General features: G+C 42.5%; 1 protein-coding gene and 1 non-coding gene across 2 annotated transcripts in view; both read left to right on the top strand.

Moving 5' to 3' along the window:
• Window positions 1-26,012, top strand: part of LOC136878904 (uncharacterized) — a 318,860-nt gene that overhangs the window by 4,288 nt on the left and 288,560 nt on the right. The window lies entirely within an intron of this gene.
• LOC137501923 (U2 spliceosomal RNA) lies at window positions 1,544-1,736 on the top strand. Its single transcript, XR_011018683.1, has one exon. It is a non-coding gene; the product is annotated as a U2 spliceosomal RNA (small nuclear RNA).

Below are 26,012 nucleotides of genomic sequence, written 5' to 3'. Positions count from 1 at the left end.
ATCCCTGACCAGGGTAGGAATCAAACCCGGGGACCTCTGAATCGAAGCCCAGTACGCTGTGCATTCGGCCAATGAGCCGGACGTTAGACAGATCATTATTTTGCTCTTAAGATATCTATAAATATTTAAGCATGCTGCAATAGAGCTGTATGATGATAAGGTTTGTTAAGACCAGACCAGACCAGACCAGACCAAACCAGACCCCATGGCACAACAGCCCCAAAGAGCCATGGCCTACCAAGCGACCGCTGCTCAACCCGAAGGCCAGCAGATTACCAGGTGTCGTGTGGTCAGCACGACGAAACCTCTCGGCCGTTGTTCTTGGCTTTGTAGACCGGGGCCACTATATCTCACCGTCAGGTAGCTCCTCAACTGTTATCACGTAGGCAGAGTGGACCTCGAACCAGCCCTCAGATCCAGGTAAAAATCCCTGACCTGGCCGGGAACCGAACTCGGGGCCTTCGGGTAAGATGCAGGCACGCTACCCCTACACCGCGGTGCAGACAGAGGTTTGTTAAGGAAAGAGAAAATTTCTTAGAAACTTCAATAAAATGCTTAAGTTTCGATTAAGCATTAAAATTAACTATCCAACTTCATCTCTAGTAAGGTGGCGCGATAGCCGAGTGACTTCACTCACCAAAGGGGCTGTGGATCGAACACCAGGTATTTGGAATTTTTGAAATTAAATGTTATATTCTTGTGGTTTGAAATCCACGTAAAACCGCAGGGCCCGTGGCTATAATCTATGATCACAGTTGCATAAAAGTGAAAGCCTGCTGCTGCTAATCTCGAGTAAATTCCATTTAATTCCCTGATACTTAATACGTAAACTCTATGTAACTTGAGAATCAATTAACTGATCATAATATAAATATTAAATTCACAGTTTCTGGGAATAACAAACTATTTTGCAGTTTTATGCAATTGTCATATCATGATTAGAGCATGGGACCTGGAATTTGAACCACAGGGATGTAACTTTTTCTTTTTCGTAAATTCTACATGGTCCGCTTCTATGGTATAGTGGCTTTTGAGATTAGCTACCACACCCGGAGAACTGGGTTCGATTTGCGGTTATGCTACAAAATTTGAAAAGTGGTGCGTGGACTGGAACGGGATCCACTCAGCCTCGGGAGATCAACTGAGTAGAGGGAGTTCGATTCCCACCTCAGGCATCCTTGGAGTGATTTTTCGTGGTTTTCCACTTCTTCTCCAGGCAAATGCCAGGATGGTATTTAAAGTCACGGCCGCTCCCTTCCCTCTTTCTTGCCTATCCGTTCCAATCATCTCACGTCCCACAAGGCCCCTGATCAACATAGAAAGGAAGGCCCCATGGGCGAGGTACTGGTCCTTCTCCCCAGATGTATTCCCAACCAAGGATAATACCTTTGAGGCGGTAGATATGGGATGCCTCCCTGAGTCCGGGGAAAAACTAACCATGGACAGTAAACTGATAAAATAAATTTGGCAGATATGCGTAGTTGATAGACTACCAAATTCATGTTAGATATTTATCAATGTTGATGATGATGGTGATGATGATGATGCTTGTTGTTTAAAGGGGCCTAACATCGAGGTCATCTGTTCTTATCAGCTTAATATCTGATACGTCGTGCATCGCACGCCCAGAATATTAAATTTATTTTTGGAAATCGACGGAGTGCTAGGGGCTTGCTCCACCTCTGTAACGGGTTGGCCCGGCATTGCAGTACATTTATCAATGTAACACATCGTTGCACATCTCTGTAAGCTCGTATATCTTTCCGGATACTTACACTTAATGTTCAATGATCACATGTACTCAATAGCAATTTTTTCACCAAGTTTACAAACGGGAGGGCTCTTACATTAAAGTGGTCAACCCGCGGTGTAGAGGCAGCGTACTTGCATCGTACTTGAACAGTCCAACGAGAGTTAGAGGTAGGCTATGGTTCACTCAGCGTAATAACTTCAGCTGAGAAGCTGTTGATACAAGGGGTACTGTAGTAGGCACGGTTAAGAAAGCCAAGGAAGTTGCTGGGGAAGTCGAAACGCTAAACAAGTGACACTTCAGTTTCTGCAGGCCATCGTCGTAATAGGCCAAGGCCCTTATGATTGTTTCTGTACTTCAGTGTTTACTTTATACGCCTTAATCTGTACGTATCTGCCTAGGAACGACCCACAATACTTCTTGTTCTACTTGACATGACAATTTAGAAGGATGTGGTGGGTTGGGAGAAGAATAAAACATTTTCCTTTGGAGGCATGGTTCCTTATTGTAGGCAGTTTAGAGTATTAAATAATAATAATAATAATAATAATAATAATAATAATAATAATAATAATAATAATAATAATAATAACTCCGCCTCTGTAGTGTAGTGGTTAGTGTGTTTAGCTGCCACCGCCGGAGGCCCGGGTTCGATTCCCATCTCTGCTAAGAAATTTCAAACGTGGTACGAGGACTAGAACGGGGTCCACTCAACCTCGGGAGGTCAGCTGAGTAGAGGATGTTGGGTGTTCTATTCCCACTTGAGCCATCCTCGAAGTGATTTTCCGTGGTTCCCACTCCTCCTCCAGGCAAATGCCGGGATGGTACCTAACTTAAGGCCACGGCCGCTTCCTTCCCTCTTCCTTGTCTATCCTTTCTCACATTTCCATCCCCCCACAAGACTCCTGTTCTGTATAGCATGTGAGGCCACCTGGGCGAGGTACTGGTCCTCCTTACTAGTTGTATACCCCGACCCAACGTCTCACGCTCCAGGACACTGCCCTTGAGGTGATCGAGGTGGGATCCTTCGCTGAGTCCGAGGGAAAAACCAACCCTGGAGGGTAAGCGGATTAAGAGATAATAATAATAATAATAATAATAATAATAATAATAATAATAATAATAATAATAATAATAATAATAATTGCTTTACCTCCCTTTAACTAATTTTACGGTTTCTGGAAGACGCCGAGGTGCTGGAATATTGTTCCAGAGGAGTTCTTTGACATTCCGATAAATCCATCGTCACGAGGCAGGCATATTTCAGCACCTTCAAATACCATCGGACTGAGTCGAGATCGAATCCAGTAACTTAGACTCAGGGCGGTCATTTAAAATTACTGAAATTTAACAAGGTCTTCCCACTGAAGACTATCACAAATCTCCAGGCAGTAGCTAGCTGGGTACTATCTGAGCAAGATTTCGGCGGATGATTAAGTAACTGCTGCCGCCTGGGAATGAATCATCTCACACACGTACAAACACTGAGCTGACAGACTAGCTGTGGGTGGTAGGAAAACTGTTCGGCAACAGACATATTCCTACCTTCATGGTGCTTTTTTTAAATTCATAGTAGTACACAACGTTATTCTGACATCACCAGCTATGAAAGAAGGTGACACACAGTTCAGTTTTGCTTCACTCGACCAAACTATTCTTTCTTCTCGGGGAAAAAGAAAATAAACCACGCCGACACAGTGAGGTCATTCGAAAGTTATTTTTGCTAGAGAAACTGACTATAATATTCTCCTTGAATATGGATGTCTAGCTCCTTATCAGAACTTTCATTGTCACAGCCTATAGTTCAGAGGACTGGAGGTGGATGTTAATTTTATTGGCTTTAAGTTCCTGTAACTAGATTTACGATTTCTCGAAGACACCAAGTTCCTGGTTGCAGTGTATGGGACCCTCACTAGGATTACTTGATTCTAGAACTGTAAAACATCAAAAAAGAAAAGGATTTCGACTTGTTCTCGGTGAGTTCCGACAAAATAGTAGCGATTCGAAAATGTTGCAAAGTTTGGGCTGGGAGGACTTAGGAGAAAGGAGATGAGCTGCTCGACTAAGTGGCATGTCCAGAGCTGTCAGTGGAGAGATGGCGTGTAAGTAGGCTATTTTAGTAGACTAATAGGTTTGAGTGATGTTTTTAAAAGTAGGGAAGATCACAATATGAAGATAAATTTGGAATTTAAGAGGACAAATTGGGGCAAGCGTTCGTTTATAGGAAGTGGAGTTAGGGATTGGAATAATTTACCAAAGGAGATGTTCAATAAATTTCGAAAATCTTTACAATTATTTAAGGAAAGAATAGGTAAACAACAGATGGGGAATCTGCCACCTGAGCGACTGTCCTAAATGCAAATCAGTGATGATTGACTTCCTGACGGATCGGTCATTTTAGCCACACTTGAATAATTCCTTTGATGCGAGATTTGTGTTCGACTTACTACACACCTATCCATATACACACAGCAAACTGTACTACAAACCACCACAGAAACACACAATAACGTATAGGGTTGGGGTCAATAAGGGTACACGCTGCAAAACATCACCAAGCCCACATGTGCGCCACAGTTCGCACCCAATACCCCACGAGAGTGTAGGAACTAGCGTTGCCAATCGTAGCAGAATAATTCTGTGCAAAGCAGAATGGAGGTTTTGAAGCAGACTGAATGTGGCAGAATACGAAAACGCAGCAGAATTTCATACCGAAGGCACAATTGTCGAAAATACATTTGTTCTTTTTACAATTTGTTTTACTTCGCACCATCACAGATAGGTTTTGTGGCGACGATGCGATAGGTAAGGGTTACGAGTGTGAAGGAAGCGGCCGTGGACTTAATTAAGGTACAGCGCTAGCATTTTCCTGGTGTGAAAATGAGAAACCACGGAGAATGATTTTCAAAGTTACCGACAGTGAGGTTTGAACCCAATATCTCCCGAATACACTGGATAAAAGCAAGTTTTACTGTGCTTTGCATTAGTCAGAGAACACATGTGATTATTTTACTCGTCATAATATTTGAAGGCAAGAAAATACATGTGAAAGTTATATCTCATATAAATTGTCACTTACCACATTTTTCATTAACTAATAGGAAGTAGCGGAATAGTGTCGATAACAGCTGTGTTATGTGATGACTGGTATGAAAGCCTGTCTTCGAGAGTCGAAATTGTTATATGCAAAATAATTGAAACTTTGAAAATAAACATATTAATGTTACTTATGAACAAAGGTTGCACCTCCCATGTTAGGCCTATATAGGGTGCCTCAGGAGGAACAGTCAATACTCAGGGATATAACAGGAATGATGAAATAAAAATGAAATGGCGTATGGCTTTTAGTGCCGGGAGTGTCCGAGGACTTCGGCTCGTCAGGTGCAGGTCTTTTGATTTGACACCCATAGGCGACCTGCGCGTCGTGATGAGGATGTAATGATTATGAAGACGACACATACACCCAGTCCCCGTTATGGTTAACATTCCCGACCATGTCGGGAATCGAACCCGGGACCCCTGTGGCCAAAGGCCAGCACGCTAACCATATAGCCATGGAGCCGGACACAGGAACGATCATTTGAAGCAAAAAACTTCATTGGTTCATATGGTCTATTCCGAATGGTTTCCTAGATAGAGCACATTTAATGTATATTTGTTTCTGGGTTAGTGGCACGCTCATGTGTGTCTTAACCACCCAATCTCTTTGAAATTCTGAAATGTGTTCTACCTTGGAAACAATTCGGAATAGCACATATATCCATACGAAGTTTTTTGCTTCAAATTATTGTTCCTGTCATATCCCTGAATATTGACCATTCCTCTTGGGACACAGTATATGTCAATGGTATAGAATCAGGAGAGGGAACACAATATTTCATTATAAACCATTTAGAGATTTATTGAAGATGGGAGATGTTCTTTGGGGTCTATGGATGTAGCTTTCTGAAGAGTGCGCTGATGGGCAGAAATTCTACATGAACGATATGTTTGTCTAGCTTCAGCACAGTAAATCTCGTTGAACAAACCAGCTTTAGTATTTAATAAACAGCGAAGGATAATTACGACGCATCCAACTTCTAATCTGACAACTGGGTGACTGCCTTAAATGCAGATCAGTGTCGATTGATTGATTGATTGATTGATTGATTGATTGATTGATTGATTGATTGATTGATTGATTGATTGATTGATTGATTGATTGATTGATTGATTGATTGATTGATTGATTGATTGATTGAAGTCTAACTTGTGAGGTGACGTGCCTGAAGGGAGTTTAAAAACATTCAAACCGAGCAAGTGGCAGCGCGATTTAGATCATGAAGCTGTCAGCTTTCATTCGGGAGATAGTGGGTTCGAATCCCACTGTTGGCAGCCCCAAAGATGGCTTTCCGTTGTTTCCGATTTTCTCACCAGGTAAATGCTGGGTCTGTACTTTAATTAAAGCGATGGTCACTTCCTTTTCACTCCTAGTCCTTTCTTATCACATCATCGCCAAAAGACATCTGTATCGGCGTGACGTAAAAAAAACGGGATAATGTACTAATGCATTAACATCATTGCTACCGAGCTCGATAGCTGCAGTCGCTTAATTGCGGCCAGTATCCAGTATTCGGGAGATAGTAGGTTCGAACCCCACTGTCGGCAGCCCAGAAATGGTTTTCCGTGGTTTTCCATTTTCACACCAGGCAAATGCTGGGTCTGTACCTTAATTAAGGCCACGGCCGCTTCCTTCCAACTCCTAGGCCTTTCCTATCCCATCGTCGCCGTAAGACCTAGCTGTGTCGGTGCGACGTAAAGCAAAAAAAAAATACATCATTGCTTTGTATGGGATCAGTACTAATATATGTTGCTTTGCCACTTTTCAAAATGTTCTGATCCTGTTGGTTGATGGCATTAACATTGGGCATGTCCGCCTCTGTGGTGTAGTGGTTAGTGTGATTAGCTTCCAACCCCGGAGGCCCGGGTTCAATTCCCGGCACTGCCACGAAATTTGAAAAGTGGTACGAGTGGTGGAACGGAGTCCACTCAGCCTCGGGTGATCAACTGAGTCAACGTTCTCGTTTTCTCAATATCGCTGTGATAAACAGACAGACAGAATAGGTATTTTATATAATAAAGACAGCAGATTGTCGCTTTGGCGGGTGGCAATGCTGGTGAAAATTGGGAGAACAAAAAAAAAATCTCCTTGAATTTGAATGAATTAAAGGTGCGGATAGATAAAAATTCTCAGTTCTTGATCCTGCACTTAAACCGATAAAATTTAACGAAACAATTGTTATCAGATTAACGTAACTCGTAGAACATTCTATCCTTAACACCAGTTTACTATTAAAACTTGAATACTGGAAACATAGACTGTTAAATCTGTAGAATGATCACCTCGTAGACAACACAATTCAGTTACAAATTATGTGTGTGCCTCACAAAAGATGTCTCTTAAAAAATAAGGAGTTAAGTTAGTTTCTTGTTCTTTTCTTCAGTGAACCAAAATGTGGTATTATACATTAGCCTGCCAAAAAATTCAAGGCAACCAGTCATGCAAGCCAGACATTCATATCTTTCATCACATCGACTGTCTGTTACTAGTACCATTCATAACTCAGTCACTTTAATATAATAGTCAGAGTCAAATAGACTGAGAGAGATCGATGAAACTATTAAACTTGTTCCACCACATACCAGAAGACATGGTGTATTGTAAACACTGTAAACACTACATTTTATTAAATATGCATCTGGGCATACACATTATTTATACCTAATAGTAGCGATCTATCTGTTCCTACATATGTTGCACGATCTGATGTACACAAGTAAAAGAAAACAAGCTTGTAGTTTTATGTGGGACAGCGAGCGAGTTGGCCATAATGTTAGGGTCAAGTAGATGTTAGCTTGCATTCGGGAGATAGTGGGTTCGAATCTTACCTTCGGCAGCCCTAAAAATGGTGTACCGTGGTTGCCCATTTTCACACCAGGAAAATTCTGGGACTGTGCCTTAATTAAGTCCACGGTTGCTACCTTCCTACTCCTAGTATTTCCCCATCCGCTCGTCGCCAAAAATATTCGATGTGCTTTTTCTTACAAGTTGCTTTACGTCGCACCGACATAGATAGGTCTTATGGTGACGATCGGACAGGAAAGGGCGAGTTGGAAGGAAGCGGCCGTGGCCTTAACGTACAGCCCCAGCATTTGCCTGATGTGAAAATGGGAAACCACGGAAAACCATTTTTATAGTTGCCGATAGTGGAGTTCGAACCCACTATCTCCGAATACTGGATACTGGTCCCACTTCAGCGACGGTCTCCGATGTGTTAGTAAGGCGTTAAACAAGTAGCAAAAGAAGTTTTACATGGATGTTGATATCAAAATTATAACCACGGGAGCTCCAGATTTACGTGGAATCCGAACCACCGAGGCATGACTTTTCATTTCCTAAAATCCCACACGCATTTGCCGGGATTAGAACCATGGCAGCCTCTGTGGGAGTCCTGTGACTATGCTACATGGCTATCGCATGTACACAAGTAACCTTACTTAAGCAAATATATTTGGTAATTTCTTTTCATTATATTTTCCCCAAAATCTTGCAAATTATAACATGTATCGCAACTCCATATTATCTCCCAGTCTGTGCTAATCATCAACGGATGGTTACACAGATTAGGTATTAATTGGACTAAAGTAAATTAAGAAGTCCTAACATAATTATGAAGGGGATACTTGGTCGAGGTGATAAATGCGTGCTTGGTTCACCCGAAAGGACGTGGGCTCGATTCCCCGTCAGAAAGTCGAAAAATTTTAGAAACGAGATTTCCACATCCGTATGTGCACATGGCCCTGAGTTTCACCCAGTCTACACGAAAAATGAGTACCAGCTTAATTCCTGGGGGCAAAGGCGGCCGGGTGTAGAGCTAACCACTCTACCCCATCAGTGCCGAGGTTACGGATAGTGGAAGCCTTTACCTTCCACACCTCCAACAGCCTTCATGGCTTGTACGGAACTGACTTAGCTTTTATGATGATTGGAATACGATAACTCATTAGTTTTGTACTTATAATTATTAATATATATATATATATCTCAGTGTATTTGCCTTAAATTCTTTCTGTTTCGAATGGAATATTTACGTATTTATTGGACCTGGACACATACTGGAGTTACTGTGATTATTTTGTCTTGAAAATGTAAAGTATTATTATTATTATTATTATTATTATTATTATTATTATTATTATTATTATTATTATTATTATTATTATTATTATTATTATTATTATTATTATTATTATTATTATGCATTTAAACAGATTTCCGTCCGGGCGAGTTACCTGTTCGGTATAAATCGTACCAAGTAAATGGCTGTGCGGTTTGGTTCACCTAGCTATCAGCTTGCGTTCGGGAGATAGTGGGTTCGAACCCCACTGTCGGCAGCCCTGAAGATGGTTTCCCATAGTTTCCCATTTTCACACCAGGCTACGGTCGTTACCTTCCCACTTACAGCTCTTTCCTATCCCATCGTCGCCACAAGACCTACTCGTGTCGATACGACGTAAAGTAGATTTTAAGAAAAGCACAAATCGTGTAACCTTAAGACTAGAATCAGTAGATGGCAAGGTCAAAGCGCTGAAGGTGCCTTTCCATGGTTTCCCACATTGACACTAGGCAAAAACTGGCTTGCATCTCAATTAATGCCACGGTTGCTACCTTCCCTATCATACTTCTTTCCTGTCCCAGAGCTGGTACGACCAGTGAATAACAAAACTAGAGCAATAATTTAACTTGCCAAAGTAACAAAGAACTTCACGTTCTGTTTGGAAATAAAGATTTATAGTGAATATTATCTAAGGTACTGATCTAGTCAACTAGTTTAGTGTTTTCTACTATTTCTTATTTAACGCTCATTTCTTGGACTGTACGGCATTGTGCTCGTCAAGGACCAGCTCAGACACTGGGCTCAGAGCTGCCAAAAATCCCTGGGACAGGAGGAATGTACAGTCTTTCCCCGAACGCTATCGCCAAGTCGGTTACAACGGAACATTTACTACTCGAATACTCTTCGGTCTAGTGAAATAAGCTTTAAAATCCAGTTAATTCAGTTTACGAAGAAAACTAGCCGAACTTCAAAATACAGTGAACCTTCTTTTTTTTTTTCGACGTCACTAATTCGTAGTTAGCGATAATTCGGGGAGCTTTTCATCACCGCAATACTGTACCTGTTTTCGTGTTCGTACCAAAATGCATGTAATAAACTTTTGTACAATAAAGGGACGGAGTTTGTCTTGAAGAAACACAAGATTTAGATTTCCAGCGCCCATTTGAAGCTACAATCAATAATAGTTTCCAGTGTCGCGAAGGATACTTTTCCTGTATTGTAGATGGCTTATATATTTTTTATTGTAAGAAAGTGCTATTTATTTGGGGCGTCGGCATAAGAAGATCGTTTGCACCATATGTTGTGAACCCGGACGACACAAACACCCAGTCCTCAGGCCAGGGATATTAAGCATTTACAATTAAAAACCCCTGACCCAGCCGGGTGACGGGCGGACGCGTTGCCCCCTACACCGTGGGGCCGAACTTTGCAGGTGGCTTACTATTCCGATTCATCATATGGGTATATATGTGTTTTGTTATTATAAATGAAGTTGGGTCTATTACAGTTCGACCGGGCGAGTTGGCCGTGCGCGTAGAGGCGCGCGGCTGTGGGCTTGCATCCGGGAGATAGTAGGTTCGAATCCCACTATCGGCTGCCCTGAAAATGGTTTTCCGTGGTTTCCCATTTTCACACCAGGGCTGTACCTTAATTAAGGCCACGGCCGCTTCCTTGCAACTCCTAGACCTTTCCTATCCCATCGTCGCCATAAGACCTATCTGTGTCGGTGCGACGTAAAGCCCCTAGCAAGAAAAAAAATATTACAGTTCGTGGAAGGTTATCTGTAAAGCTGAAAACTCGTTTGAAATGCAGTGGCAAATTATGGTGGGAAAGGCCTAATTTCGGATAATATTATTCCATACCGCTCTAGCATAATCATCATCTGGTCTGCGCTCACAATTAATTATATTGCGCGCGATGAGTGCAGTGCATTTATCTTCTACAGAAACTAGTCCTACCCTCCACACTTAATGCTTTGGTTAATGGTCTGGCGATTTTATACTGTTGTCCTCTCCATAGGTACATAGGTAATAATAGCCTATAGCTAGATAGATTTTCTTAACTATTATAGTTGGTGGAGGTACAATTTGCGCACCGAGAGAATTGGCTGTGCGGTTAGGGGTGCGCAGCTGTGAGCTTGTATTCGGTATATAGTGGGTTCGAATCCCACTGTCGGCATCCCTGAAGGTGGTTTTCCGTGGTTTCTCATTTTCACACCAGGCAATTGCTGGGGCTGTACCCTAATTAAGACCACGGCCGCTTCCTTCCAACTCTTAGCCCTTTCCTGTCCTATCGTCGCCATAAGACCTATCTGTGTCGGTGCGACGTAAAGCCACTAGCAAAAAAAAAAAAAAAAATGCGCCAAGTACCACAGTTTAGATAGTGCAAATGTGTTAACTGTCTGTCTCTGAGAACCATGACGTCAGTGTCCAGACCAAACTGTACGTTTCCAGGGCTGTGACCAAACCAAAACTTACTGTACCGCTCACCACATGAAGAAATTACGAAATGTCATCTAGAACCAAAAACTGTGCCACTGTACCTCTTTAATTTTCTTTCTGAGCTCTCACATCTAATAGGATATGTGTCGCCTGATTTCATTTAGTCCAAGTACGCCTGTTTCTTGGAAGAGGCTAATACCATGAGCAATGAAGCAATAATGATCAAACATCAAACTCTAAGGGTCGGCCGCGTGAAAGACCTCCCATTTTATGGTCGGATTCATTTCCTGACGCCAACCTTATGTGGAGGGATGTATTTACTATTGCCTGTTTTTGTGATGGTTTGCAGTGTGATATGTTGCGTACATACGAAGATGTGCATTAAGACGAATGTAAACACCCAGTCCTCGAGAAGGAGGAATTAACCAAACACGGTCAAAAATTCATGACCCGGATTGGAATCGAACCCGGGGCACACCGAACTGCAGTACGCTGACCATTCATCCAAGGAACTGGACATACAACTGATTTCAATTGCTTTCCTAAAATCAATGCTTCGAAAACATTCTGAAAGTCGAAAGGTTACTAATACTTCCCCACTTTAGTCAGTCAGCAACACCTAAGTTCTCACAATAATAATAATAATAATAATAATAATAATAATAATAATAATAATAATAATAATAATAATAATAATAATAATAATAATAATAATAATGAAAATCCACAGCCTGTTTCCAGTCATTTAACTGGGTCACGGATGGAATGAATGAAGCCCCGTCTAGCGGCGAGGATAGGAATTGTGCCGGCTGCCGAAGCCTGTCGCACACCTCTGGGGCAATTATTAATGAATGACAGATGAAATGAAATGATATTAGAGAGTGTTACTAAAATGAAAGATGACAGGGAAAACCGGAGTACCCGGAGAGAAACCTATCCCGCATCCGCTTTGTCCAGCACAAATCTCACATGGAGTGACCGGGATTTGAACCACGGAACCCAGCGGTGAGAGGCCGTCACGCTGCCACCTAAGCCACGGAGGCTCTTAATATAATAATAATAATAATAATAATAATAATAATAATAATAATAATAATAATAATAATAATAATGGCAGCCGCCTCTGTGGTGTAGTGGTTAGCGTGATTAGCTGCCACCCCCGGAGGTCCGGGTTCGATTCCCGGCTCTGCCACGAAATTTGAAAAGTGGTATGAGGGCTGGAACGGGGTCCACTCAGCCTCGGGAGGTCAACTGAGTAGAGGTGGGTTCGATTCCCACCTCAGCCATCCTCGAAGTGGTTTTCCGTGGTTTCCCACTTCACCTCCAGGCGAATGCCGGGATGGTACCTAACTTAAGGCCACGGCCGCTTCCTTCCCTCATCCTTGCCTATCCCTTCCAAACTTCCCATCCCCCTACAAGGCCCCTGTTCACCATAGCAGGTGAGGCCGCCTGGGCGAGGTACTGGTCATACTCCCCAGTTGTATCCTCCGACCAAGAGTCTGAAGCTCCAGGACACTGCCCTTGAGGCGGTAGAGGTGGGATCCCTCGCTGAGTCCGAGGGAAAAGCCGAACCTGGAGGGTAACCAGATGATGATGATGATGATAATAATGGCATGTGCCCTCCGGAGGGGCCTGATGCAGTTCTTTTTTTGAGTATACACCCATGGGTGACCTGCACGTATGTGAGAATGTGGCCCTATCTAGGATGAAATACAATGTTGAAGACGGCATAAAGCCCCAGTCCCCGAGCGAAAAGAAATAACCAATCAAGTTTAAAATCCCCAACCAGAGTGCGAATTGAACCTGGGGCCCTCGGATCGAAAGCTAGAATGCTAGTCAGTTAGGCGAAGAGCTGGACCGCATTGTAGGTAACGTTACGTACCTTACAGATACGTCTAACATGGTTGGATCATGCTCCTATAACTACAATGAACCACAATGATCAAGGTGCCTCTTTGTGTCTATTACCCAAATTTATGTTCACCTTCGTAGTGGAACGCTTAGCGCTAATAGCTGCCGTACTCGGAGGCCCAGGTTCGACTCCCAACCCTGTCAGTTTTTAAGATTGGGAAGGAAACTAATATGCTATTGAAAGGTTCGTGATGCTCGTCTCACTCGCGGGTGTGCGTGAGAGTAACTGCACCACCTCGACGAACGCGAGGATACGAATTTACCTGCATTTCTCAAACCGAATTGCTTTAGTGAACACTGCTACATCCATTAAGATATGTACTTCTGAAGCTGCATTTCTTCTTGGAAAAACACAACATCCAATGACTGACAACATCTTTTACTATGCTACCTGTTTAACGTCGCACTAACACATTTAAGGATTTTGGCAATGGAAGGACGGGAAAGAGCTAGGATTGGGAAGGTAGCGGCCGTGGTCTTAATTAAGGTATAGCCCCAACTTTTGCCTGGTGTGAAAATGGGAAGTCACGGAAAACCATCTTCAAGGCTGCCAATAGTGGGGTTCGAACCCACTATCTCCAGAATCCAAACACGCAGCTGCGCTCCCCTAACCGCACGGCCAACTCACTCGATGCTGAAGTGCATCATATTACATATAAATCAGCAGATTGTTATTCTACCAAGCAATAATCGTAAGCAATCAAAATTTTAAAATCGTCTTAGAATAATGTTAGAACGACTTGACCAATTTCAGTAAAACTCAGTACAATGAAAGTGTTACTTATGGACATGAGTGAATTTGCATGTGATTGCCTTCTCATTATTAGTGTGGTACTCTACTTGTAATGGAATATTTTGTAAACTTTTGGGTTAATTTCTGAGTAACTGCCTTGTAATGATGTTATCATCATCATCATCATCTGTTTACCCTCCAGGTTCGGTTTTTCCCTCGGACTGAGCGAGGGATCCCACCTCTACCGCCTCAAGGGCAGTGTCCTGGAGCTTCAGACTCTTGGTCGGGGGATACAACTGGGGAGTATGACCAGTACCTCGCCCAGGCGGCCTCACCTGCTATGCTGAACAGGGGCCTTGTGGAGGGATGGGAAGACTGGAAGGGATAGACAAGGAAGAGGGAAGGAAGCGGCCGTGGCCTGAAGTTAGGTACCATCCCGGCATTCGCCTGGAGGAGAAGTGGGAAACCACGGAAAACCACTTCGAGGATGGCTGAGGTGGGAATCGAACCCACCTCTACTCAGTTGACCTCCCGAGGCTGAGTGGACCCCGTTCCAGCCCTCGTACCACTTTTCAAATTTAGTGGCAGAGCCGGGAATCGAACCCGGGCCTTCGGGGGTGGCAGCTAATCACGCTAACCACTACACCACAGAGGCGGACAATGATGTTATGCTACATACAAGAGCGTGTTTTAAGTTATTCTCCGTAAATTCCGTACGAATTTCTTCCTCTTCTTTTATTCTTCTTCTCGTGTTATCACCTCACAGAAGGTCGGCGATCATCATTGAGTATATTCTTTTCTACAGGGTGAAGCGAAATTCGCGCACTCGGGCGTCGCAGCGCGACTCCTCGCATGCCAGCAATAAAAAAATGTCTCTCACAAAAGTTCGTCCTGCGAGTATATCCGGGAGAAAAGGACGTTGAAGAGTGGCAATCTGGCAACACTGTAAGCACGTGTACGGTAACTACCTCTGTCAGCACTCAATAATCCTGCTGTACAGTTGGTGCAGTGGATACAGTTTTGGGTTAGCATGCAGGAGTTCGAGGGTTCGATCCTGGGTCGACGCGCACTTTTTTATTTGCTAATTTCCATCGGACATTACATACTGTAATACAGTAAGATACCGTTTCTTAGGTCACATGTATCCTACATTTACAAAATTTAGTAATGCTGAACACGTTGTAACGCATCTAGGAGATGAAGTGGTTCGATAAATTCACGCCCACGAGGTGGAAAGGGAGTCTTTCAAAGCCGACCAATGAAAACGAATGTTCGTGCATTTCTAGGATCGTAGTACGTAAGTGCAAATGGTTTCTAGAGGACCCGCTGCAATCGCTGTTGACGATTAAAATGCCAGATACCATACCATCTGGACTACATTTACGAAATAAAAAACAAACGCCTCAAACCAGGATCGACCCCCTCGACCTCCTGCATGCTAACCCAAAACTCTATTCACTGCACCAACTGCACAGCTCGACTAATATGTGCTGACAGGGGTAGTTACCCTACATGTGGTTACAGTGTTGCCAGATTGCCACTCTTCAGCGTCCTTTTTCTCCCGGATATACTCGCAGGACGAACTTTTGTGAGAGACATTTTTTTATTGCTAGCATGCGAGGAGTCTCGCTGCGACGCCCGAGTGCGCGAATTTCGCTTCGCCCTGTATTTTGAGTTTCCCGTATCAGAATTGCCCTATTATGAATGTCCAACCATTGTCCGAGGCTCCATAGTCCCGAATAATAATGTCTGCTCATATCCATGTTTCCCTTCTGTCTTGGCGTCGATGATCAAGAACCGGGCGAGTTGGCCGTGCGCGTAGAGGCGCGCGGCTGTGAGCTTGCATGCGGGAGATAGGTTCGAATCCCACTATCGGCAGCCCTGAAAATGGTTTTCCGTGGTTTCCCATTTTCACACCAGGCTAATGCTGGGGCTGTACCTTAATTAAGGCCACGGCCGCTTCCTTCCAACTCCTAGGCCTTTCCTATCCCATCGTCGCCATAAGACCTATATGTGTCGGCGCGACGAAAAGCCCCTAGCAAAAAAAAAAGATGATCAAGATGTTAGGCTCCTTTAAACAACAAGCATCATCATCATCATCACCATCCTTATATCTTGCCTGCTATGATCAGTTGTGTCAGGCTGTATTTGTCTTTTAGGAACATGTGAACTAAATTAGGATGTTTTCCTGCGTTCTTGCGAGGGTTAAAACATCGCATGATATCCCGGCTCAACGGAGTACCTTCTCCTTGATGGCGTGGTCTACTCCTGAGATTTTGATCTCTGAATGTCCAATCTCTAAATAATTGCTTATAATTATTACGTTTCACTATTCGTAATTAAGTCCACCTGGTGGCCAGGAGTGTTAAGGCATCAAGTCTAGCTAGTCTAACACCGTGGTCAGCCGATTCGAGTCCCGTTGGGGGAAATGAAATCACCATTAGAATGCTAGCCGGCAGGGTAGGAGAGGTGGTGGTACAGTATATAATTTCTAACCACTAGACTGCGTGCCAAAAACCTGGATTGAATTCCAAACCTCTCCTCAGTGTTCATATCGAGTGAGAGCATGACGCTGTTGATGATGATACGTCCGTCGGAGACGTTAAACCTTGAGCAGACCTGGTGTTATTCACCAGCAGTAGGCTATGAGCCGGCACCGGGTTTCACCCTCTCCCTACTGTATCAGAATCATCTCACACTCAGACGTGCAGGTTACCCATGGACATCAAAAAGAAAGACCTGCGCCAGGCAAGCCGAACATATCCTTGGACACTCCTGACGCTAAAAGCCATACGATAAATAAAACATTACTTACACGTATATTTTAATTGCCAGGTATTTCTTGTTTTAATGTATTTTTAATTCCTTCGTTATTTCGTTATTTCGACATATTGTCTTGTAATATTTTGTTTCATGTAATCCTTAATGGTAGTTCTTCTTCTTCTTCTTCTTCTTCTTCTTCTTCTTCTTCTTCTTCTTCTTCTTCTTCTTCTTCTTAATCTGTTTACCCTCCAGGTCGGTTTTCCCTCGGACTCAACGAGGGATCCCACCTCTACCGCCTCAAGGGCGGTGTCCTGGAGCTTCAGACTCTGGGTCGGGGATACAACGGGGGAGGATGACTAGTACCTCACCCAGGCGGCCTCACCTGCTATGCTGAACAGGAGCCTTGTAGGGAGATGGGAAGATAGGAAGGGATAGACAAGGAAGAGGGAAGGAAGCGGCCGTGGCCTTAAGTTAGGTACCATACCGGAATTTGCCTGGAGGAGAGGTGGGAAACCACGGAAATCCACTTCCAGGATGGATGAGGAGGGAATCGAACCCCCTCTACTCAGTTGACCTCCCGAGGCTGAGTTGACCCCGTTCCAGCCCTCATACCACTTTTCAAATTTCGTGGCAGAGCCGGGAATCGAACCCGGGCCTTCCGGGGTGGCAGATAATCACACTAAGCACTACACCACAGACGCGGACTGTAATAATAATAATAATAACAATAATAATAATAATAATAATAATAATAATAATAATAAATTTTGCTATCGTTATGTAATTTATGGCTTAATTTAATTCCGTTGTACTGCTGCAAGCAAGCATTGCCACTGGAACATTTCCTACATTTTAATAACAATAAGAATAAGAAGAATTATTTTCAGAATGCACGAGAAGAGGCTGAAAAACATATTTTTAAAACACTTTGAAGTAGACGTAAAGTTTCCGACAAATGGTTCAGGGAGGTAAGAAAGGATCTTTAGCAGTCTGGATTAAGTTGAGAGGGCATCCTAAATCGAACAAAGTATATATCAGTGATGGACAGCTTCAGAGGCTTCCATGACGAACAGAAACTGAATACGGGATGGATAGAGGAAAGAGCACAGTCTGCCAGAGGAAGAATGTAAAGATTTTGGGCTGCAAAGAAGGCTTCTAGTAATGAGTGATTTTTTGCTTAAAGTGGTCTCAAATGGCCGTAAATGAATATAATCAGAAGAAGAAGAAGAAGAAGAAGAAGAAATTGGATTTTTCACAGTTTTTGAGCAGCCGATTCTGCCTAGCACAGTTAGGATAGTCCACTCGGTGATGAAGGGGCAGAAGAAGAATGATCTTCCCTGATCTCTTCCACTCGAACGTAATACCAGTGTATTAGTTCTGATCCACACTTGTGTGACTGGTGGTTGTATCTGGGACGGGCGCAATGCCAGGCGGCTATTCCCAGCGCGGCTGTGTGGGCGCGCTCTTGTGTGCGCTCCCTGTTGGCCGACACCGTGATCACTCTCATTAGTAACAAATCTCCTCACTGTTTACAACCAGGAAGTTCCGAGGTACTTCCACGTTTTTACGACTTTCACTGCCAATATCGTGTTAGTTTAGGAAACAAAGTTTATTTGCTTCCAATTCTCCTACAACTTTGTTACTTTCTACCTTCGCGCAAGATTTTCGTCGATATTTTTCTACAAGAAATCAAAAAATAAATTAGAAATTTCAGCACATCTCAAAACAATTTATGACGTGTGTTTCCCTATAGTCAATTAAATAGATTAAATTTCCTGTAGAATCCAATTCTGACACCAGGTGGATTATTATTATTATTATTATTATTATTATTATTATTATTATTATTATTATTATTATTATTATTATTATTATTATTATTATTAAGGATATTGGTCTTTTCTCAATAAAGTCGGGTCGGCGTTCGAAGTGGGTTAAACCCAGGTTTACGATCGGATGCCTTTTCTGAAGCCAGCCCAATGTATAGGTGTGATTTACCGTAAGTAAATTAATATGTTTATTAAGATGAAGACGAACATACACTCCCCTAGTCAGAGGAATTAACCAGATATTCCCAGCCTATGCGAGAATCGAAGCCCGGTCCCTGTGGATCGAAGGGTTTAACCGGGATGAGTAGCTCAGACGGTAGACAGCTGGTTGTCTGAGGTTAGGTTGGTAGTTTTGATCCTGGCTCAGTTATCTGAAGGCGCTGGAATACCTCAGCCTCGCATCGGTAGATTTACCAACATGTTACAGTACTGCTGTCGGCCAAAATTCCAGCACTTCGGTGGCTCCGAAAACCTTAAAAGTAATTAGTGGACGTGAAACCATTATTATTATTATTATTATTATTATTATTATTATTATTATTATTATTATTATTATTATTATTATTATTATTATTATTATTATTATTATTATTATTATTATTATTATAAAGTCTTTCTGTTGTATTTGGTTGTGTGAAGTATAGTGTGTATATGAAAAAGATGTGTACGGAGACAAATAAAACATCCAATCCCCTAGTCAAAGGAATTGATCGTATGCTGTTCAAACTTCCGAATTGAGCGGGAGTCGAACTCGGAACCCCGTAGACCGAAGGTCGGGAAGCTGATCATTCAGCAAAGGAACCAGGGTATTTTTATTTCTCAAAACGTCTACAAGGAAATTGTATAAGGCCTATCACCATAAATTTAAAATTGATCCCGTGCGAAGCACTGAACATGTATATTAAAATCATTGATACGCATCATACATCATTTTAAACCTGGTAGTTCGTCATCCAGAAATGATTGCAGAGAAATGTAAAAGGCCAAACCAGATTGTCCAGAAGATACAGAAGTCATTACCGATACAAATGTCCTGGCAACTGCATGGCTTTCTTCTTGAACTGAGACAAATGTTGGGATGGAGTCCAACTGCAGCCCACGTCATCTTCCACGTCCAACTCCATTTCAAAACAATTGAAGCTGTAAAAAAATAAACCTGAGGATTAATGACCTTCTAACGAGTGCATTAAACTCGAACCCTTCTGAAACATGCCATTTGCGAGCAGACGCTATAGCCTATAAATTAAGGGGGTATGAACAGTTCCCTTGGTATTCATCAAGCTATCGACAGGAATTGTTTCATTCTATTTTTCGTATCATATTGAATGAAGTGAGAAACTCGCAAAAAGCCAGTGCTATTCATATGGTTTACAGTCAGTTGTTCGTTTTGGAAATGGCAGAGTGACCACATCATTATCAAACTTTGTTATAGGGTATCTAATTCTATGCTGTATTTCTAATAATGTATCTTGTCGCAGTCCCTAATACACTTTTATTCAGTACACACTTTGTCATTATATTTTCACGTTCTAAAAACATAGGAGCGTCCGCCTCTGTGGTGTAGTGGTTAGTGTGATTAGCTGCCACCCCCCGGAGACCCGGGTTCGATTGCCGGCTCTGCCATGGAATTTGAAAAGTGTTACGAGGGCTGGAACGGGGTCCACTCAGCCTCGGGAAGTCAACTGAATAGAGGTGGGTTCGGTTCCCACCTCAGCCATCCTGGAAGTGGTTTTCCGTGGTTTCCCACTTCTCCCCCAGGCAAATGCCGGGATAATACCTAACTTAAGGCCACGGTCGCTTCCTTCCCTCTTCCTTGCCTATCCCTTCCAATCTTCCCATCCCCCCGCAAGGCCCCTGTTCAGCATAGCATGTGAGGCCGCGTGGGAGAGGTACTGGTCATTCTCCCCGGTTGTATTCCCCGACCCAGAGTCTGAAGCTCCAGGACACTGCCCTTGAGGCGGTAGAGGTGGGATCCCTCACTGAGTCCGAGGGAAAAACAGACCCTGGAGGGTAAACAGATGAAGAAAAGCATAGAAGCGCATTCTTTTATTGCCAAAGCATAGATCAAAATCCATGTATTAACTATCTTTGTTAATGTTCTACTTACTTTCGGTATTGGATGTAATGTGGGTTCATCCAGTCATTTTTGAGTCAGGTAGTGTACAGCACGGTCATGAGTATGTTTTCTCTCAGCAAAACATAAAACAATAACAATTCCGTGTACATCTATCCTAGTTAGAGTACTAAATAATATTACAGTTACAAACGACCACAGATTCCACATAAAACAGGAAATGAGACACGTAGAAATGGTGGTAGTAGTAGTGGTGGTGGTGGTACATATTGTATCAAAGGGAAGTACAACTAGATAACCATACCCCCTTCACTCTAATCGGTAAAAGGCAGGGAAGGTCCAAGAGGAACATAAGAATAAAAGACTCTATAGCAAAGTAAAGCATAGTCATCTCCGCACACGCCATGAAGGCCCTGGAAGGGGAGGGTAGACTTGTTAGCTCTACGCCCGGCCGCCTTTGCTCCCGGGAATTCTCTAGGCCGTCGGGATCTGTAAAGATCAAGAGTGTCTCTGGGAGGTCAGATAAAAAAGATGAAAGTGAGGAGTCTGACTCAAGTAAGCGGTAGTAATGTCACATTCAGACGTGGGCCCCCTGTTCGCCAGCCTTCTCTTCTAAATTGGGAACCCCTGCCTAACTGAAGACCAAAATACCAAAAGCCCCGAATATGAAACAAGATCAAAATTTCATTTCGCAACATTAACTGCTCCGATGAGGAATTTTCATTGCAGTTGAAATTCACTCCATTGTTTTGATTATAGTGATCTATAGTGGCATATTTTGCGTAAAAGTTTGGAACTTCATCCAAACAAACAAACAAACAAACAAACAAACAAACAAACAAACAAACAAACAAACAAACAAAACAACTTCCTTTTGCAAAGCTCTCTCCACTCAGTATAGATGGCTTTCCGGGTTGATTTTTGCCAATACCAGTAATTTACTTGGATCTTATGAAAATCAGATATGGATTGCAGCGAGTCATTTCATATACTAACTTTCCACCTAGTTTTTGTTTTCTTAGTGCTTGAATACCTTTTAACCTTCTACTGTCAACATTTTCACTAACTTATGTCTGCCACCTTTCATATTCTCTTGACAATAGCTCACTGTTTGTGTTCTGGAGGTTTAAGTCTAATCCACTGCCAGACGCTATGAACAGCCTACCATATGTCACAGTTGTTTATCCGCAAAGCAGTGTCATCATATCTCGCTGCAAGAAGATGCTTCAAAAATAAACAACTGACCTCTGTCTGTGATGCCTTGGATTGCAGTCAACATTTACACAAATATCGCAGAAGATCGACGAGAGGAATGTTCAAGGAGACCATTTTCTCGGCACAAATTCAATTACTTGGCTATGTAAGGGTTATGTGTCTTTGGCACGTCGCGCTCGCATACTGCCTCGCAATATGAGCCCTACACAATGCCAAGTAAGTCCTTTCTCTCGATACGGATGTAATGAGTAGAGCAGACACAGGGAAACAAATTTGTGCCCAGGATTTTATTTCAATTAATTCCATGCCAAACTATGTATGTCATCTTTCATTCTTATTTCCATTTCTGCTGGTTAATTCAACTTTGCCGTATGGCAGTATACTTTACTGGGTTTAAGATGATCATTATATAATAGTAGACTGACTTATTCTTAACAGTTCGTTACCGTCTCTCCACCATGTCGGCTGTGGTTCGAATCCTGGCCAGTGTATGTGCATATGATTCCGATTCCATGTAAATATGGAGTCCTTGTGGGTATAATCCAATTATGAAGAGTCACGCAACACTTGCTTGCTTGACTTTCTGCCTGCATCTCTGCTTGCTTTTGACTTTTCTTACGTTGCACAGACTTAGAAAAGGTCTTATAGTGACTATGGGATAGAACATGGTCAGGAATGAGAAGGAAGCTACCGTGGCCTTAGTTAAGGTACAGTTATAGCATTTACTTGATGTGAAAATAGGAAACTACGGAAAAAATCTTGAGGGCTGCCGTCAGTGGGGTTCGAACCCACCAACTCCCGAATTAAAGCTTACAGATACGTGACCCAAATTGCTTGATAGTTTTGACTTTCTCTAAAGACCAAATGCTGCTGTATAATTATGCCACAATTCATACATTTCAGTCGGGTTATTTGAATAAGTTTGAAAATAAATGAACATGTGCCAGAAAATTCAGTGCCTTGTTAATTAGCCTTGTAAAATGCTATAATTTAACCATTAATTGTTTCAGAATTCTGTTAAGGGGGAGACCCAGCTTAACACGGGGAAAATAGGGCAAGGTTCATTCGATTGTTATATATGCTACAAAGGTGGTTGACAAATGCTACACATATCCCAGTAGTGGCATGCTTCATAGCAATCAGAAGCAACTTCAATAATGTCAAAATTCTAATTACGGTATAACAATTTTAAATAAAATGTTCAAAATTTCCAGCCTTTTTAACAATATATCATGGTTTCCTCATAACTATCTTACTGTTTCACGGATAATTATTATTTTTTCAGGGTTTCCTCCCATAGTGTTGTACTACAATCTATACCTCATTCAGATCAATACGATTTAGATTTTATATAACATATTTATTTACAAAAATATTAACATTTTCAGGTGCTCAGAATAAAAACTGGACAAAATATCTAAATCACAGTCTATGTTAGTGATTGAGGTTCATTTTGTACGTGGAGGTTAGATACACACTTTAAAAAAGGAAAAGTACGAGAATACTTACAAACTTGGAATTTATAAGGGATAAAGTGACATATTGTTAAAAAGGCGGGAAATTTTGAACATTTTATTTTAAAATATTAGAATTATTAGAATTTTGGCATTATTGAAGTTGCTTCTGGTTGCCAGGAAGCATGCCAATACTGGGATGTGTGCAGCAATTGTCAACAATAATTGTAGCATATTTAACAATTGAATGATTATTAAACTTTCTTCCCTTTGTCAAGCTGGGTCTCCCCCTTAAAGACCGTAGAGTTTTCTACCGAGACTTCCTTTCCATTTCATGCCATCCACTGAAGTCCCAATGCGAGAATGATGTCATGAGTTCAGAGTCAATACATTTATTAATATGTTATCTTCACTATATATAAATAGTTCTGTTTCTCATTCGACCGGCCGTTTATGGGAATTTCCCGTGACGGAGGATTTAATAGCCCCTAATGAACCCTTTTACATGGTAAAATTACGACATTCTGGATATTATTAAAATGTTTCATATAACCTAATTATTATTCTTTCACCCTTCTGTAAGGCCACAGAGCTTTGGTGAGAAACTAGAGACAGTGAATTTATACTTTTTTTTTTGCGATCTCGTAGTTGAGAGTCCCGTGGCAACACAAGGCCACTCTACTCATCTGTATCTGAGACATTGCGTTGACACGCAACAGCACCAGCACGCCGTACACTTACCGGGGGAAAATCGATCTGTCGTGACGAACAAGTTCGCCAGTCAGAAGTGAAAACCCCCTCTTCGCTTGTCTGATAGTATTCTAAATAAGCTAGTGCTAGTGGGCAAGGCTGGGAAACATTGGTGTTAAATATACGTAGATACAAGGAAGAAAGCAAGTGTTTTAGGCTAGGAAGGATTGGCAAGGTGAGATTGCTTGGTGGGATGAATTAATGCATTAGAATTTGTCGGCTAGGCATGGCTGGGACTTGAAGTGACGAGTGGGCGGAGAGTAAGCTAAGAAGAAGTCTGAGGAGGGCAGAAGAGTCCTGGTTGGTTTGGGGAGAAGATGGTCCAGGAAGTATAACTTAGAATTATAAGAACGTACTTTGTTGAAATATAGTATACTCTGCGTCCATTTATGGAAGTTGTGGCACATTCATAGAATCTGAGCCCGTCTCTGCTCTAGGGAATAAGAAAACAATTTCACACTGAGGTTATCAATTACCAGAGAGTAGATCGTGTATGCCATAGAAAGGTAGAGTTAAACTTAAATCCACAACCTATTTCCAGTCATTCGACAGAGTCAGGAATGCAACGAATGAGGCTCCCATCTAGCGGCGGGAATAGGAATTGTGCCGGCTGCCGTAGCTTGTCGCACTCTTCTGGGTCAATGATTAATGACTGACAAATGAAATGAAATGATATGGCAGTGTATTTCTAGAGTGGAAAATGACAGGGAAAATTGGAGTACCCGGAGAAAAAACTGTCCCCCCTCCACTTTGTCCAGCACAAATCGCACATGGAGTGACCGGGATTTGAACCACGGAACCCTGCGGTGAAAGGCCGGCGCGCTTCCACCTGATCCACAGAGACTCTAAAAATTTAGAGTATAGAACAAAAAAAGGATGGAACCTTCTGGATTCAAACCAAGAACCTCTTCCTTGGCAGAGCAGTTCCCTGGCATGAAAACAATTTTTGGTTTAATTCCAGATTTGCAGCTGTCAAGCAAACACCTACATGGAACAACTGTTATTAACGGTGTAATAAAAGTGCTTTAATACACTCTGAAAACGTGTAAAACAACTAGAACCCACTCATGGACTAAATTACGGGGCAAGAAAGACACAACAATACATAAGTTAGTACTGTTGAGTAATTACTCTTACGAACAATGTAGAATAGGCCTTGATTCGAAATTATTCACGTATTCTAGAACATACCGTGTCATAAATGAGGTCGCAAACTGAAAGTATGATGAAAGTAAAAATTTAGAGAGCGTTCATATTATTTGCTCGCCAATAACATTGTTTGCAATGCAATGATAGAAGTAATATTAATTTACATCTGTTCAATTTCAGGATTTAGGTCACATCTTCTTCTTCTTAATCTGTTTACCCTCCAGGGTTGGCTTTTCCCTCGGACTCGGCGAGGGATCCCACCTCTACCGCCCCAAGGGCAGTGTCCTGGAGTTTCAGACTTTGGGTCGGGGATACAACTGGGGAGGATGACCAGTACCTCGCCCAGGCGGCCTCACCTGCTATGCTGAACAGGGGCCTTGTGGAGGGATGGGAAGATTGGAAGGGATAGACAAGGAAAGAGGGAAGGAAGCGGCCGTGGCCTTAAGTGAGGTACCATCCCGGCATTTGCCTGGAGGAGAAGTGGGAAACCACGGAAAACGACTTCCAGGATGGCTGAGGTGGGAATCGAACCCACCTCTACTCAGTTGACCTCCCGAGGCTGAGTGGACCCCGTTCCAGCCCTCGTACCACTTTTCAAATTTCGTGGCAGAGCCGGGAATCGAACCCGGACCTCCGGGGGTGGCAGCTAATCACGCTAAATTTAGGTCACATACCCATTGAATTCTGTATCTGTTATGTAAAATAAGTTGTGACTGCTCCTTGCATAATTCTAGTCCCAGCTGTATGTTATGGAGAATAATCAGCGTAGCTCCATTTCAACATTGG

The sequence above is a fragment of the Anabrus simplex genome, chromosome 8 (assembly GCF_040414725.1).
Source record: "Anabrus simplex isolate iqAnaSimp1 chromosome 8, ASM4041472v1, whole genome shotgun sequence".
Taxonomy (NCBI): domain Eukaryota; kingdom Metazoa; phylum Arthropoda; class Insecta; order Orthoptera; family Tettigoniidae; genus Anabrus; species Anabrus simplex.
This window is presented reverse-complemented; position numbering and strand designations above follow the sequence as displayed.